The 4,812-nt window shown below is 48.4% G+C and overlaps 1 long non-coding RNA gene across 1 annotated transcript; it reads right to left on the reverse strand.

The window, feature by feature from the left end:
- Window positions 1-370: 370 nt before the first annotated feature.
- LOC135461184 (uncharacterized) lies at window positions 371-4,559 on the reverse strand. The gene is made up of 4 exons (XR_010443344.1): window positions 4,269-4,559; window positions 3,764-3,818; window positions 2,220-2,378; window positions 371-504 (listed from the first exon to the last, which is right to left on the reverse strand). It is a non-coding gene; the product is annotated as an uncharacterized LOC135461184 (long non-coding RNA).
- Window positions 4,560-4,812: the final 253 nt, after the last annotated feature.

A 4,812-nucleotide genomic window follows, 5' to 3' on the forward strand; every position in this document is an offset into this window, starting at 1 on the left:
AGATTGCAGCAGATAAATTCCAAAAGACAGCGCCCTGGAAGTACCTCGGTCTAAAGACCACAGAGAGAATCATCACACCCCAAACACTGCAAATCAAGGACAACCCAAAGACTTTGCGAGAACTGCACCAACTCTGTGGAAGCAGTTTTGGTGTCGTGGCATGAGAAGCCATTAAAGTGCCTCTGAATGTGCACTCAGGACACTTCCACTGCCATCTCAAAGGGAACACAAAGGACAGGCCTCTGCTTTCAGCACTGCTGAGCTCCGCACCCAGCAATGAAATCTCAGGAAGAGGCAGGAATTTTGTGCACCAGGGAACCTGGCCTCTAACAAAAGGCATGAATCCCACAGCCCACATAACCCAATGCCTTGTATGTCTGTACCTTTTCCTTCTTCTCTCTTCTCTTGTGTCACTTTTCCCATTTTCTTTGTCTTGGAGCTTGGCTTCTCTCTCTTCTGTCTGCAGGTTCAGCCGCATGTGTGACCCTGCAGGAACAGCCTGACCTGCAAGCAAAAGTTACGCTGTTTCAGAGCACTGCACTGCTCCAGCTTGGGGAGGAACTGGGAGCTGGAGACACATGCTCCTCCTTGGGAGAAGCTCCTCCCCATCCTGCACAATGAGGAGTGGGATATCCACCACTGACCCCCCTCCCATCCAGCAGCATCCCTAAAGTGCTGTGTCATAGGAAGGAGACCAGGACACCAGCTGGTTCATCATGGCCCGCTTTATTGAAAAAGTATCAAACACTTATACAGCAAATAATAAGCTTATGAATATTCTGTAAGCCAAGCAATCTATTGGTTAAACTATAGCATTAACTCATCCACATTCCTTTGAGACTACGTTCTCTATCTCTCCTGCCTCACTGTCCATTTCTTTATCATGTTTTGAGAGAATCAAGGACACATTATCTCACACCTGCAAGATTTGAAACTAACTATGGTCTTGTACTTTTCCATTCTCTATCCTGCTACAGAAACAAAAGAGGCCTCTGCCTGTCTCTGCCCTAGTTAGGACATCTTTCCCAAATTAATTCAGCTGTGTCCCCTCTCCTCAAGCCACTCTTTGACAAAACTCTCCACAGCACCATACTGAGAGTGACCGGGTTCATACTGGAATCATACTGGGAGGGACTAGAAACATACTGGGAGTGCCTGGAACTATAGTAGGGGTGACTGGGAACACCTGGGACCATGCTGGGATCATGCTGGGATCATACTGGGTGTGACTGTGATGGTACTGGGATCATATTGAGTGCAACTGGAAGTGACTGGGAGCATCCTGGGGGTGACCGGGAGACACAGGGCCCATGCTGGGAGTGACCTGGGGGGAACTGGGGCAACTGGCTCAGCTGGGGCTCAGGGTTGCTCTCCCCCCAGGGCTGCCCTGGGTCCTGCTGCCACCCCTGGCCCACAGAGCTGAGGGACAGGGGACATGGACGGGGACAGCTGAGGGACGGGGACAGGGACAGCCGAAGGACAGGGGACAGCTGAGGGACAGGGGACAGCCGAGGGACAGGGCACAGACAGGGAACATGGCCTGGCCGAGGGACACTGAGCTCCAGCACTTTGGGCTGTTGCCATTGGGCACCCAGCACAGGCCCAGGGGCAGAATCCCCTCCAGGAACTGTTGTTTGCTTTGAGCTTTGCTCAGGAACATTCCCCAGGAGCCCCTGCAGTGGCTGCAGCCGGGCCGGGTGCCCGGGGCCACCAAAGCCACCCCGGCAGTGCCCTCCTGCCCCGGGCAGGGACAGAACAGCCAAGGAAAGGTTCGTGCTGGGCTCAAAGCAGGGACAGGGCACTCCCCTGGTGCTGCCACGGGCACAGCAGAGCCAGTCTGGGCAAAGGATTTGGATTGATGTCCCATGGAATCCCAGCAGGGATTATTTCTCATTGCACTGCTGGCATTGCATTGGTCATCCATTCAAATAATTTCCCCATGGAATTCCAGTGGCAGTGGGTTAGGGGGAAGATCCATCCATGGAATTCTTACCTGACTGGAATGAGAGTGAGATCTGGCCATGGAAATTCCATGGTAATTCCTGCATTCCCAAGTCCCCCATTCCTGAATCCCCCCATTCCCATAGGAATTTCCCTTCTGCTCCCACACCCACCTTTGTGCTCCAGAGCCACCCAACCCCATCTGATGTATTTCCACCCAGGTGTGTCCCAGGTAATGCTTCGTCTGCTCCACCATGATCCCTTTGGATTCCCAGCACCTCTGTCTGATCCAGGTGGCACCATCGGACACTGCAAAGCTCCTGGATCCCAGCTGGAAGGAGATGAAATCCCAGCCCTTGTAGCCATACTGGTGGCATCCATGGATGCTCCATTGGACAGGAGGTCACAGCTGGAAACCACTTGCAGCATGTGGAGACCTGGGAAGGAGGATAGAACAGATCCATGGAGTTTTGTCCCAGCCCCAGGGTGCCCCTTGGATTCCCATCCCAGCCTCACAGTTCCCCCCCTATCCGCAGAGATCCCATCCCAGCCCCTCAGAGTCCTCCATTTCCACAGATCCCAGTCCAGCCCCAGCTCCTCCCACTCCCCCCACTCTGGTTGTACCAGCCCCGTCTCCAGGGAACTGTCAGCCACGGGCCGGGTCCTGTCCTTGAGCCAGGGCTGGTTATCCCAATATCCCAGCTTTGGCTATCCCAATATCCCAGCCCTGGCTATCCCAATATCCCAGCCCTGCCATCCAATATCAGCCCCAATATCCCAGCCCTGGCTATCCCAATATCCCAGCCCTGCCTCCCAATATCCCAGCTCAGCTGCCTCCCACCCAATATCCCAGCCTTTCTGTGCCATCCCAATCCCATCCCAGCTCAGCTCGCTCCCCCAGCTCCCTGTTCGGGCTCCATCCGGCCTCCGCTGCGCCCAGATGGACTCCCAGGGGGTCCCATCCACACCCCACATCAAGGACTGGGGACCCCGGGCTGGGCTGAACAGCGCCACTTCCAGGTACGTAGGAGGGAAAGGGGGGACACGGAGATTTGGGGAGCTGGGGCTGAAAGTGAGAGTTTGGGATCCAGGGGGTCCAGAGCCAAGAAAAGGGGACATGAAGACTGCAGAGCTGGAAGAGGTTCAGGGCTCGAGTCAAGAAGGGTGAAGGGACTGGGAGAGCTGGGACTGGAAACAGAAGAGGCTACAAAACCCCGACCAGAACAAAGCCAGCCACAGCTATTAAAATCTTACCACCATGTCCCCTCCCCCCAACACAACTAAAACCAAAAACTTCTACATCCTACAACTCATACAAAATAACCCTACAACTAAACACAAAACTCAAAAACCAACCATAAAGCCAATCCTAACACAACCCAACCACAACTTCCACCACAAATTACTGGCGGGTCAGATGTTAACCCTTTCAATACTTCAATCATCCCTCAAGTAAAAGAAAAAACAAAATAGAAACATTAAAAAAACCCCATAAAGCTATCAAAGTCAGAAAGGAAGAAATAAATACCCAATAAAAAAGAAGAAAAAAATACCTTAATCTTGAAACTAAAATCCTCTTATAATCTATAAAGAAAAACCTCTTTTCTTTATAGCACATAAAACTATAAAAAAGTTTAAATATTCAAAATAATATCAAAGAAAAACCTACATATTAAAATAAATTATAAAGTAACTGCAATTTAAATAAAAGTTCAGGCAGAAAAAAAAGTAATCCAGTACCCACAAGAGAAGATCTCTATTTCCAGAGACAAAAATATTTTAAAAAGTAGATAATAAAAACATTTACCTTTAAACAACTCACCTTTAAAACAATACCTCAGAAGTTGACATGACCCATCAATAAGCTGTAAAAAAGCCTGTAGCAATAAAAGAATTTCACAATAACAAAGTTCCCCAGACAACTGTTATCCATGGCAAAATTAAGAGTCACAAAAAAATATTTTTCCTCCTGTAAAAAAACTCCATAAACTTAACAAGAAAAACTTCTCTCCCTAAAACTTAAAAAAAGACAATTCTAGAAAGAGTAAACTACTAGAAATTTTTAGTTTAGTTTCTTTACATTGTCAGGTTAAAGAAAAAAAGTTGTAAACAAAAAAATTGTTCTAAAGAATTTAATTCTTACTACCTTTTTTTCATTTGCTTTTACTAAAATTTTCTTTATACCCTTTTAAAACTTTAAGCCTACTTTACCTTTCTCATAATCCTATCTCACAACAAAATAAATACATAAATAATTACTGACACTAAAACCAACCACACTCATCAATACATTAATTAAGAGATCTTAAGATTGGAAAAAATCTTACATTAACAAAGCAAAACCACTACAATGTTGTGATAAACCATTTGCCAAAGTTTCTCTGATTTTCTAAAGTTGACAGTAAAGGCTGTTTGGTTGTTTGGAGCTCCTGAGAATCTCTTGCTGGTATTTCTCCAGTGAGCTCAACCAGAGGACACAAACAATTGCAATTCCTTTTAAATGTCTCCTTGAGAGAGTTGTTTGGGGTATGGGAGTCAGGGCTTGTCTGTCCTGCTTGGCCCAGCCCAGGTAGGGCTTTCCCAGCCACATTCCACACTCCATTGCCCAGCTGCAGCCGCTGGTGCCTCTGAGTTGTGCTGCCCCAGCCCCAGGGACGCTCTCCTTGTCTGCCCATTCCCCCACGGTCTCTGGGCAGGGATGGCCTCACTGGGGGCTGCTGACATCCTCAGCACCTTGGAGGCTGCTGCTGAATTTTCCTGCTCCAGAGGCTTGTTCAGCCTTCAGCTCTTCAGTGCAGGAATTCAGTGTCCCAGGGCTCATTAACATTGAGAACACCTGAACAAGCCAAGCCTCTGGGAACAATTTGATTT

This window comes from Zonotrichia leucophrys, unplaced genomic scaffold (genome assembly GCF_028769735.1).
Source record: "Zonotrichia leucophrys gambelii isolate GWCS_2022_RI unplaced genomic scaffold, RI_Zleu_2.0 Scaffold_213_85818, whole genome shotgun sequence".
Taxonomy (NCBI): Eukaryota; Metazoa; Chordata; class Aves; order Passeriformes; family Passerellidae; genus Zonotrichia; species Zonotrichia leucophrys.